The sequence below is a fragment of the Uranotaenia lowii genome, chromosome 3, assembly GCF_029784155.1.
Source record: "Uranotaenia lowii strain MFRU-FL chromosome 3, ASM2978415v1, whole genome shotgun sequence".
NCBI lineage: Eukaryota > Metazoa > Arthropoda > Insecta > Diptera > Culicidae > Uranotaenia > Uranotaenia lowii.
The window spans coordinates 216,757,794-216,771,035 of NC_073693.1; the positions used below are offsets into that span (position 1 = coordinate 216,757,794).

At 39.8% G+C, this 13,242-nt stretch overlaps 1 protein-coding gene across 3 annotated transcripts in view; it reads right to left on the reverse strand.

The window, feature by feature from the left end:
- The window catches only part of LOC129757933 (uncharacterized), a 209,106-nt gene that overhangs the window by 112,722 nt on the left and 83,142 nt on the right, over positions 1–13,242 (reverse strand). The window contains exon 1 of one of the 3 annotated variants that reach the window (XM_055755334.1): positions 642–1,225. The exons of the other annotated variants lie outside the window; for them this stretch is intronic. The gene's annotated coding sequence lies outside the window, so the exon portion shown is untranslated. Of the gene's footprint in view, positions 1–641; positions 1,226–13,242 lie in introns of those variants that run through there. 3 annotated transcript variants of the gene reach the window in all.

Here is a 13,242-nt window from a genome sequence, read left to right on the forward strand (position 1 = left end):
ACCTTCCCGAGAAACATTTCATTCAAACGGCTGTGTGATGTCACTCTCATAACGAACCGGAGGTTAATCGAAACGCTTTCCAGATAATTAATTCAACCAATCGGCTTACTTAGTAGTGTTGTAATGACACGGAATGTTTGATCTCGGTTTTATTAATTAAATTTGATTGATTAGAAGACAGTTTGATGGGCAATTATTTATAATAAATCATCACTTAAGAATATGTTTGAGAAATTGTGACAGACAGCCATGCTAATGACCAATTTTGGCGCTCGTCTGCTTTCAACAAGTCAATCACAATTTTTGTCATCATGACGATGTCGAAAACTTTACAACAGTGTACAAACGTAACTTCATTTCTTATTTGATGCCTTGAGGAATAATAGGAACGTTAACTTGGTGCTAGAAAGCACTTAACAAGTATAGTGGATATTGGATCCAGGCGATATTAAGATTAATTGCATTTCCCGTCTCGTTCATCCACATCCTACCCTTAGTAATAAATTCATGGATTAACTACGCTTTTCCAACACAAGTACATATCATCATAATAACGAACAGCAGAATTTATCTCAAACAAAAGCGAATCTCGCTCCAAAAATAAAACGAAAACACTCGATATTACCACCCAAATCACTCACATTAACTGCAGCCCACGAGCAAAACGCGAATCGTCCGTCCGCTACTGCTTCGAGAATCCGATGCAAAAAAAACCCTCGTTCCGTATGCAGCGTGCCCACCTACGCTTTCTATCAGTCGACCGATACACAAAAAACTGCGCTGACCCCAGAGAGAGCACCACACTTGAGTCACCCTTTTTCCCTCGCAAAGAACAAATTTGCATAAAATTCGTACACCCGCATACACAGACACACACTAGCTCACTGGAACTTCAACACCTCGACCAGACAGAACTCTGGAGCAGTACGCACTTTATAGAATCCAACTATGTTCCCTTCAATTTGACACCCCAGCTAAATCACTAAACACCGGAGAAGCTCCACACCGGAAGGTGGTCTTCAGTTTTTTTTTTCACCCCAAAACAATGCTTTATTTGCCCTTGGCTGACTTCTAGCCTGGCTGCAGCACCAAACTTCCCGAAAAATGCTTCGGAACGATAACGCCGCGGAGGATACACGAAACCGAACTATGCTAAGTATGCTAACAACATCGAAAATACAACCATGCAGATGTCCGTTCAATGATCGACTGAAGCGGCAGCGGCGGCGAAAATAACAAACTCCCCTGTCTGGCTCGCTGTCTGTTTTGCGTACTTTTTTGTTTGACTCTCTCTTCATCCGCCACGCGCCGCCCCACAACAAACTGAAGCTGCTGAAGGTAGACAGCAGAAAGAGGAATGGTAGCAACAAACGAACGACCGTACGAACCAACGCGAACCGAATGTGCAAGGAAGGTTTGGTAACGAACGTTTCACGTGAGTCCCGTCACCCGTTGTCGTCCCATGCCGTCAGACCAGACCAGATAGATGTAACGAAAGCAGGAAGTGTTGATTTTCGGAATTTTCGGTTTCGGTTGCCGTTGCTGGGTTCTGGTTCAACGATCAAAGGAATCAAACCGATTCAATTTGCGCGCAAACCACCTTGATATTAAGGTTGAAGGAAATTTGAAACTGATTCATGATTATACGAAGAGGCTCCCCAAAATTGCTATGTGAGCCATCTGAAAGTCGTAAGAGAACACATCTGTGAAAGAGGTTTCGGTTCCTGGAAGGTAGATGATCAATCAACTGGTACCTACAGAACGTCGTTGAAAAAAAATCATATGCTTCCTCCACATGTACTCTGCTGAACGAAAGCGATGATCGGGTTTGAAGATAACGAAAGAAGCGAGTCTTTTGGATCTGCAATATAGCATTAACCATTGTTCCAACGGTAAGAAAATCTGACATTTTTTGCAATTCTTTTTCGGGTCCATGAAAATCCTTAAAAATTGCACAAAATGTACATCTAACCAACGATTTTTCAATATACTAATAGCTTTTATTCGGAAAATATCCCTCGAAACGTCGAAGTCGAAGAGCTCGGTAAAGCGGTTGAACGTTTTCTTAACACCGATGAAAGTAGATGCTTCGTAGCTTCGTAGATGTTTAAACGAATGGGAACATACAGTTGAAGGTCCCGGTTTCTCAGTTCTTTGGATCTCACACTAATACCGTATTTGTTTATGCCGAGTGTTGCACTAGTGTTGCACTGGTGCACCACTAGGTGCGGTCAAACTGTTTGTTTATTCGGACGGTGTTGCACTGGTTTTGACCTGTCGGAGTTCTGCTTACGGACGGTGGCCCACCGATAATTTTGCCAGTGTTGCGAGAGAGCGTGTGAGTGAGTGAGATAGCAATACACTGGCGACGATTTGTGTTTGTTTTTATCGGGTACGGTGGAACACTCCACGAGTGGAGAAAACAAATACAGTATAAGAGGAATAGCTTTCAGTAGCGTAGGATAATCAATTCGCGATATCAGTAGATCGGCGACGAAAGAGGCTCGTGTTGCATTTCTTCGGGCTTGAAGATGTGTGTAGCTTGGCAGGTGAAACGGGTCTTGCCAGTTTAGGTATCTGAGGGCATCGTTATGCGCCGTTGGATAGCCTCGAACCGATCGGTACCATTCTAATAGTAGCGACACCAGATGCGTATTCGAGGATGGAACGAAATATGCTGCAATACAGGCTCTTCAGGCAGTACACGTTCTTGAAGTCCTTGGCCACTCAAAATAAAAAATCCGAGGCTTCTAGAGGCTTTATCGACGACGTAGTTCGTATTTATGTGTTTTGAACTCAAGTTTACGGTCGAGTATTACGTCCAGATCATTGATGGACCATATCAATGATCTGGACGTAATACCCATTGGACTCATCTCCTAAGAAGTACTCCGCACAAAAGGCTGCCGTCTTCTTGAGAAACTGATGACTGCACATTTACTGCGATTCAAAGGCAGGCAGTTGATGTCACACCAGTGTGCGAATAGATTAAACAGGTTTTACAGGAAATCAATCAGATGGAATAGAACAGTTTCATCAGCATAACAAAGTTTCGAGTTAGGAGTTAGAGTACATCGTTCAAATAGATTAAGAAGATAATCGGTCCTAGGTGACTACCTTTCAGCACACCGAAGGTGGCAGAGAACTGGCTGGATAGAGAGTCTCCTGTGCGAACTGTCAAATCACGTACAACTTATTAAGTGCGGAACCAGCCAAGTAAAGGTCTACAGAATCCTAAACGTCTAAGCTTACAAATGGCAATATCATAGTTTACCTGATCAAATGCTGCTAAAAATCGATATAAATGGCGTCGGGTTGAGACTTAGTAGCAAAACTTTCGTGCCCATAGGAGATGAAGGCCCAAGCAATCAAAAGTTCCATATCTACTTAAACGCGAGCCTACGAAGTTCGAATTTCGCTGAACAAAGGTTCCAAAGGGAATTGGTACCGAAGTTTCTCGAATGCGAGCATGAAAGTTACGAAATGTTCCTCAAATAGCCCTTTTTGACACACGCCAATCGCATCACTCAGTGTTAAAGTTACAAATAGGGTCTCAAATAGCCTTCCATGGACTTGAATTCCCAAAAAGTTCCTGAAATAGCTTTTTTGTGACATATCAAATAGCATCCCTTCAGTAGAAAAGTTGCAAATATGGTCTCAAAGAGCCTTCCTTGGACTTTAGGTTCCAAAAAGTTACAGAAGTAGCCTTTTTGTGACATGCCAATCATTTCCATTCAGTATAACAGTTACAAATTGGGTCCCAAATAGCCTTCCATTAACTTCAAGTTCCTTAAATAGCCTTTTTGTGATATGTCAATCGCATTCCTTCGGTATAAAAGTTACAAATTGGGTCTCAAATAGCCTTCCATGGACTTCAAGTTCCAAAAAGTTCCTCAAATAGCCTTTTCGCTGCTGGCCGCTGGCTGCCCTTGTAGGTATTCTGGGGAAGCTTATTACCACTTCGAGTTTTAGCTGCTGGTAAGGCAACATCTAGGCGTGACCTCGTGGCAGTGTGTTTGGCTATCATCTCGAAGGGTCGCGGTTCAAATCTGGTATCAGGACTTATTTTTTTCATTAGGTTGTTTGATTGCTTAAGTAAGCAAATAAATCAGAGGAGTAAGCCATGAGTTTTGGACATCGGACGCAATTTTTTGTGCTCCGTGAAAATTTTTCAAAATAAAAGTTTGAATAACCAAAAATCGTGAAGTTGTACAAAGATATTATCATTTAATTGCAGTGCAAATATTTGAAGTGATATTAACAAGTTAAGGTGTAATTTCAAACTGAAGTTTTACAAAAATGCAATAGTGCCTTTTGCTGATTCGATACATCCAGCCAAAAAAATAAGTATCTACGGGAGATTTCAATTCAAGAAGAACGTAGACCTTCAAGACAACTGCAGATTTTAAGATAAGTGTTTTCTATTATTTCGTTTTATCTTATTTGATTCATTTTTCATATTTTCGACAAATTTCTTCGTAAAAAAACATCTTAAATGTAGGAAATATTGCAGTTATATTTCATCAAGGGATGTTTTCCCGTTGAATCTAGGCGTGACCTAAAAAAACTTCTTCGGGCACATGACTTTCTTTCAGAAATGCTGCTCTAAGATGTAACCTTATAGTTTTTCACGTCTGACGATTAGTGAAAAGAGGTGATGAATGTTATTTGAGAAGAGACTAGCTATTTCACTAAGTGGTGGATGAAAAATATAAATAGCTTATTGATTTTCCACCTTTTCTTTGTGGTTACTGAAAAGTTTTTTTTTTATAAGAATTCGTTTAAATATTTGAAACGAATGGAACCATTTAATTGAAAAACCAAGCTTGTTTAGTTGAAGAAAAGGTTATTCGGAGAACATTCAACATTAAGAAAAATTATGCCATATGAATTAAGGTTACATTTTAAAATTCAGTTTTTTTTTTAAATTAAACGGAAATTTGTTTCAGTTCTTGAAAAATATTTAAACAATTTTCAATGGCATAATTTGAAACGCAAATTCCTAATTAATATTTTAAATCAAGTGGAAAATTATATTTGCAGAGAGGAATCAGAGAAAGCTGATTGATTAATTTGGAATATACTTAAAAACTTTAGTTTTCCAGGAAGTCTAAAAACAGTTTTAAAATAACAGCGAATTTCCTTGCTTTTTGAAAAATATGTTTAAAAATAGTTATTATCCTACTTAATTTAAACAACATTTTTCAACATTATAGCTGACAGTTGAAAATGGCAATATTATCGAAAATAGCAAAAATACATTTGCAACACAGATATTTAAAAAAAAAATGCTGAAATAAAGACAAGATCTTTTTAATAAAAATAAATCAAATAAGTTGTGAGCAGATAATAGTTTCAAAATGTTAGTTTTCATTAACTTATTCCTTTCATAATGTGATCATGATAATCAGCAGATTTGAAAATAGTGTCAGAATTTGTTTTTTTTTATCAAATAGAGGAAAAACCAAAAACATCAAAAGTTTGTAGCTCTGGTAAAAGAAATTAGATAATGCCTTTCAGAAAGACATTTATAACTTGTTTATAGTTTGATTGATTGAAAATGTACTCTCTGAATATATATTTTATCAAAAAAATTAGTTAACGAGTCTTAACATTAATATTAACGAGTCTTTTGATTTTTGTTTGCCAGAACCTTTTTTGGTTCAAGACAGTATCAATAAAGATTCAGTAAAAATAATCTTCAGAAATTTCAAAAGGAAACAAAGGCTGCTGAAGTATATGAAGCATGCTGAGAGTACTCATTGTTGGTTATAATATATTTGCTACTAGTATGTTCTTCACGAAAAATAAAATGAAAAGCTAGTTTAGTTTCGTAAAGAATAAGATCAAACTCTCATTATATGAATGAATCATTATAATTTCGAAACTCAAATCTTCTGCAATTTGATGATCCACTTAAATTTATCAAAAATTGTTTTGAGTTTTAGTTAAAAATAAATTTGGTTTTAGGCAGGGAGTTAATTATGCGAAAACTTGTAATAGTAACTCTTATGATATCTAGTTAAATGTTATTTCTGTAGTTATTAAAAAGTCATCTGAATTGAAGAGTTTCAATACGAAATTACAGGAGCATAGGAGAGTAGGATTTTAACCCAAATTGCATAACACTAGTCAAAAGTGTTTCCTGATCATATCCTTTTACCCAATCCACAAAAAAAATTGTTTTGCTAGGATGCAGAGGTGACCTCGGTCCTAAAGCTTGAATTATTATTCTTTTAATCCTTTTTCTCTATTTTCCTTCTATCCATTGACTACTAGGACGTGGCCGGCACCGTTATTGATGTGTAAAGAGAGAGCATAAGTTTTGTTCATTGTGGATGTGCTGTCAATCCCAGATACCATTCATTTGACCTCTGGACAAAATTGATGGCCTCGGTCAATCACGGAGTAGCAACCATTGGCGATGTGGAATTCGTTCTACTGAGCCACGCTTGCGATCATTGAATTTGAAATTGTTTTTTTTTTCGGTTTAAAAAATTAATTTAAAGCTTGACGAAGCTTCAAAGGAACTATTGATTTAGAAAATTTTTCATGTTGCATTTCAGGTTCAATGATTTAAGGTGGATGTGAGTAGTCAATCAAGCTAAGCTAAGCTAAGCTAAGCTAAGTAAGCAAATAAATCAAATGTGTATCAGAAATAGCGTGCGTGTCGGCATGTACCAAAAAATGTCCAAAACAAAGCAATTAAGTCAGATGAATTGAGGTAATGGGAGGAATTCAGATGGATGCCGAGAAGCTTGCAGCACCACATGGGCTGGTGGTGGCCGAAGTAAGAGAGGAGAGAATAGATTTTTTTTGTTTTATCTGATTAAAAGATGACTTATGAGCTGAACAGAAGGCTGTTCAAATCTGTAATGGAACTTCAAAGTAATGGGAGGAATTCAGATGGATGCCGAGAAGCTTGCAGCACCACATGGGCTGGTGGTGGCCGAAGTAAGAGAGGAGAGAATAGATTTTTTTTGTTTTATCTGATTAAAAGATGACTTATGAGCTGAACAGAAGGCTGTTCAAATCTGTAATGTGAACTTAAAAATGTGAACTTAAATTTTGTGCTGAATAAAACGAACTTCAGCATATTGATTATGCTGATTAACCTGTGTTTGACCTTTTTAACGAAACTTTTGGTTGCTAGGTGGTTATTTGTCGTGGAGGATTTGGGCATAAATCCATGATGATCGGATGAAAAAAATTCTTAGAGTACGAGAAAATCGGATCCATGACGACTCATTCGAACAGTTTGGAAATTGAACATAACGCTGAGGTTCCTCTATAGTTGTCTCTGTCCAAAGAAAGAGAGCTTTGCCGCTGCTTTTGACATGACCGCATCCTCTAATTTAATCGTGCTTATGCAGAAGCCAAGTGGTGAAACATTTCTTACAGCACTCTCCACATGTTTTGGTGATATTGAATCAGTAGCAAAGGTACTCGAGAATTTTTAGGCGAAGAGATCACTGATTCCGCATTCAGACTTCGAAGTATTGCCATCCAGAAACATTAGAGTTGGAATACCAAGTTCATTCCGCTGATTTTTGACATACTTCCAGAACGACTTTGGGTTGGACTTGAGGTTAAGTTGTGCTCAGAAAAGACAATTTTGGTAATCACGTTTGCTGGCTTTTTGTAAGCGGAGTTCAGTTTTCGATATACATCCTTAGTTTGGAAGGCTTGGGGCTTATGATTTCTATGGTCAGAGATCCAACGTAAGGCGTTTTCGTTTGTAGCTCTGTTAATTTGACGCAAGGCCGCCATACTCAGGGAGTCTCTAGTATGATGTTTAAAGGTGACGAGAATTTAGAGCGTACAGAATACGGGTAAAAAAAGCTACCATGGTTGGAGCACCACTTCAAACCGGGAATATTGAACTCGAGAATGACAAGAATATTGTCGTCATGGGCGCAAAGGGAGCTCACTTTGGATATGCAGCGAGAAAATGACTCCACCAGAGCGAAATCTCGCGGGCGATCAGGGGGCAGGCACAGCACACATACGTAGGGTTTTCGGTTGCCAAGATTGATGCGGGTCCACATAAGTTCCAGGAGTTATCGTCAATGGACAGTGCATGGAAATTGGATTTAACAACAAATCAAACTCCACCTACAGTTGTCTTCTTGCTATTACGGGGCCTATGGTCGCAACGAATAAGAACATAATCTGGTCCAAAAACCTGACTTGAGATGGCATTGTCGTTCAGTCATGTTTCTGTGAAAGCGACGCTGCTCGACAGGAGTTTAAATATATCCCCGAAATTCTGGTAGTACATGGTGATTGGATCATAAGATTCCAACGAAGAGCTAGAGCCTTTAACGCTGGAAGGGAGGGCATTGAGTCGGCTCATTAAGTATGCGATTGCTAAAGTAACAAAGTCCAATTTATTCATAGCCAATGCCACTAATTTGGAGTCACCTTAGAAAGTAGGAAACGAAATTCAAGACTATAGAAGTATTAGAGTTAAGAAAATCCTAGACATCTAGGCAAAATGAGAAACAGATCCCGTTACCAGCGAAGCCGTTGAGCCCAAGAATCAGGTTTAAAGTCATTTTGACCTCAACCAGACAATTTTCCTTCGGAGGAGTCGGAGGCATCTTTATACTTAGAACTGAATCATTTAGAAAAACCGTATTGCATTGACACTCTAACATAAATGGTGATACGGTCAAAATTTGGTCAATATCGACTTGACGTATTTCTTTCAATTTTGCATTTAAAAAACCTGAACACCCTTCATTTGGAAGGTGTGTGTGTGCCGCTGAGACGACAAAGATAGTTGCCGGTAGTTTCAAGCGAAACCCTTACCTCTCGCTCCGAGATACCGCATATTACCTGGGTGTATCGTCTACAACCGTGCATCGAGCCAACAAACGAGCCGGACTATCGACTTACAAGAAGGTTGTTACTCCAAATCGCGATGATAAACAAAATACGACGGCCAAAGCGCGATCCCGGAGGCTGTACACGACGATGCTGACGAAGTTTTACTGCGTGGTAATGGTCGACGAAACCTACGTCAAAGCCAACTACAAGCAGCTTCCGGGACAGGAGTTTTATATGGCAAACGGAAAGGGAAAGGTAACAGATATTTTCAAGCACATGAAACTGTCAAAGTTCGCGAAGAAATATCTGGTTTGGCAAGCCATCTGTACCCGTGGCTTGAAAAACAGCATTTTCATAGCTTCCGGGACTGTCAACCAAGAAATATACGTGAAAGAGTGTTTGAATAAACGTCTGCTGCCTTTCCTGAAGAAACACGGTTGTTCCGTACTGTTTTGGCCGGATTCGGCATCTTGCCATTACGGTAAAAAGGCCATGGAGTGGTACGCCGCCAACAACGTGCAGGTGGTTCCCAAGGACAAGAACCCTCCCAACACGAAAGAACTCCGCCCAATTGAGAAATACTGGGTTATTGTCAAGTGGAACCTAAATAAGACCAAAAAACTGCTAAGGACGAGCATCAGTTCAAAGCAAACTGGCTTTCTGCGGCGAAGAAGGTGGACAAGGTGGCTCTACAAAATCTGATGGCAGGGGTTAAACGTAAGGCAATTCGGATTTGGAAAAGCGGAAGCCTAACTGAATATTTTTCCAGAATTTTATATTAATTAAACTTGAAAAAGAAATTTAATTTGATTTTTTAAATAAACGATTTCACCGATTTACAACGGATTCAACGCACATACGGCTTAATTTATCCTAGAGTATCACGTTCATGCTCCCGCTCATGATGTCGGATCGACGGAGTGGTGACCAAAGCGTTTTTGACAGTCGATGATCTTCTGGTTCCTACACTCAGAAAAATACTCTTACGTATGCCATAAGATTCTCTTATAAACTGGCGCCATTGATTTTTCTAATGGTACTCATAAGATTGTCTTATGACGGGAATGAATTCTGAGATAATTACCGACTTCAATCAAAGATTTCCGCTTTTCATAAGAGGGTCTTATGGAAATAGAAAATTTCACGTGTAATAATAAAAATTCAAAACATTTGATGTTTTCATTTTATTTTTCGAAAATTTGTGTGGAATAATTTCATACATGGTCACCATCAACAGCACATTAACACCCGGTTCAAATTAAGTATTTTTGTCACATCCGGATCTTTGACTTTGAGTTTGTTGCCGATCAGCATGCTGAAAAGTAAGCCAGAAAATATATTTTAAATTGCAAATAAATTTAATGACTTCGCGAAAAGCTTAGGTACTATTAGAAAATACAATTTAATTTTACTTGAAGAAAATTAAAAATTGCACCGGGAGTGCTCCGTTAGCCGATGAAAATATTCTCATGAAGATATTCTCATGAAAACTGGAAGAATTTCATAAGATGCTTATGAAAAACCATTTGACACTCTTAAAAGTAGTTCAAGTAGCTATAATAATAATTTGACTGAGTGTAGGCCTGTTTTCGGGTCATACTTTCCGGTACCTATAATTTTTATTTATTTTCGATTAAGTGGATCACAATCTGGATCACAAGCTGAGATGGACAGATACTTTGGCAATGGTTTATTCTTGTTCTGGTGAGTATTTCTTCCAACTTTTTTCGGAAACAACGTCAAAATGCTGAAGATTGGCCGAAATAAACCAAACAAATAAATTATTATCTTTAAATTTGATTAAAAGCGAGACAGCTCTTGAAATTTGATAATAGAAAATGGACATAGTGGTCATACTGATTTAAAAAAATCGAAGTAGGCTTCAAATATTTTTCGGATTCATATTCAACTCAGAACCATTGTTTCATCATATCATATTGTTTCATTCTGGATCAACATGACATTCAGAAATGAGCAATTTGCTAAAGTGTTATATTTAAAATGTCAAATTTGTGAGTGCTCGAAGAAAATTTTGTTACACCCTTAACAATATGATGGAATCCTAGAAATCGCTTAAAAATACAGTTATCAATTCAATTGTAGTTCGTAGAAGCATTATTATTTATTTACAGTACTCACTCGATAATCGGACGCTATCGGGAGCAGAGGGTGCGTTCGATTACCGAAGCTGCGTGGAAATGCACCGTTTAAATAGCCCGTTTGATACATACGACATAAAACAAGCACGGTAAACTGAATAAATATACAAAATAAGAAATGCTCAAAATGTTAAAAAAAAACCAACTGTATGACTATGTTGCTGAGCCACAAGACTTTTAATCAAATTGTCCACAATTAATTAACCAAAGGAAGATTTCGTCAGCTGCCGGCAGGTTTTTGAAGAAAATATTTAATAAGAGGACCATTTTTGCATAAAATTCTCATTTATAGAGTATCCAATTGGGCTTGCCTTATCTCACAAAAACGTTCCATTACCGTTCCAAACTCTTTTACAATATTGTTAGACCTCAGCGCATATTGGTTTATGGAAAAAGAAAATATATGCTTGAGTTCCGTTAGTTAGTTAGTTAATGATCCCGCGCCGATCCTCCGGTGCATAGGGCCGTGGTAAAAGACCTCCACTGTTGACGATTCGGAGCCAGCGTCTTCACCTGGTCCCAGTCAAGATTCTCGTCGACAGTTCGGATTTCAGCGGCTAGGCTTCGCCGCCACGAATTTCTGGGTCTGCCTCTTCTTCGATGACCTTCTGGATTCCAATCTAGCGCCTCTCTGCAAATCTCGTTTTCATCTCTTCGCAGCGTGTGCCCAATCCATCTCCACTTACGTTCCCGAATCTCGTTTTCTAGCGCCTTTTGATGACACCGGCGATGTAGTTCCTCATTCGAGATCCAGTTGCCAGGCCACCAAGCGCGGATGATATTCCGCAGGCAGCGGTTTACAAATACTTGCAGTTTTCGCGTCGTTACCGCATATGTGCACCAAGTTTCGCACCCGTACAGCAATACGGATTTGACGTTTGAGTTGAAGATTCGGATTTTTGTTCGTAGAGAGATCTGGCGTGACCGCCAGATGTTTCGGAGACTCGCAAACGCAAATCGGGCCTTTCTGATCCGTGTTTCGATGTCTTTCCTGGTACCACCATCAGGCGTTATCTGGCTACCAAGATACTGGAAGCACTCCACTTTCTCAACTTGTTGCCCAGCTACCATGAAACTGGAGGGATTTCCTGTGTTGATCTCCATCGACTTGGTCTTTCCGACATTGACTTTGAGACCTGCTGCCTTGGAACTTTCGGTGAGGTCGTCGAGTTTGCTCTGCATATCTGGTTGTGTTTGGGCGAGCAAAACAATATCGTCAGCCAGGTCAAGGTCGTTCAGTTGCTCCATTGTTGAAGCATTCCACGGCAATCCTCGGTTCGGTGCACAGTCGATCGATCCAGTCAGAATCTCATCCATTACGATAAGAAAAAGTAGCGGTGATAGAATACATCCTTGTCTCACTCCAGCAGTTACCGGGATTGGTTCGGACAAGACGCCGTCGTGCAAGACCTTGCACGAAAATGCCTCATACTGTGCTTCGATGAGATGGACTAGTTTCTCTGGGACCCCTCGTCGCCTTAGAGCCGCCCAGATGTTTTCATGGTTAAGTCGGTCGAATGCTTTTTCGAAATCAACGAACACCAGCAGAAGGGAGTCCTGGAATTCATTGATTTGTTCCAGTATGATCCGTAGCGTTGTGATGTGGTCCACACATGATCGTCGAGATCGGAATCCAGCTTGTTGCCGTCGGAGTGTAGCGTCTATTTTCTCCTGGATCCTGTTCAGAATCACTTTGCAGAGTACTTTGAGGGTAGTACAGATCAACGTTATGCCTCGCCAGTTACCGCACTCTGTCAGGTCTCCTTTCTTCGGGACCTTTACGAGGATACCCTGCATCCAGTCGGCCGGGAATGTTGCAGTATCCCAGATGTCAGCGAAAAGACGGTGCAACATTTGTGCTCATAAGGCAGGGTCGGCTTTCAGCATTTCAGCAGGGATGCAATCGATCCCAGGTGCTTTGTTGGATTTCATGTTTTTGATTGCCGCTTCTATTTCAGCCAGCGAAGGCGCTTCCGAGTTGACGCTATTTATGCGACTTACTGTTGGCGCTTCGAGCTGCAGATTCTGTTGGTCATCGCTATTCGTGACTCGGAAGAGTTGTTCGAAGTGCTCAGTTCATCGTTTGAGCTGATCTGTTCGATCGGTCAATAACTGACCTGCTCGGTCTTTTAGCGGCATTCTTGCATTAGTCCTTGCACCACTGAGGCGGCGAGAAATGTCATAAAGTAATCGGATATCTCCATTGGCGGCGGCTCTTTCTCCCTCTTCGGCTAGGGAGTTTGTCCAGGCT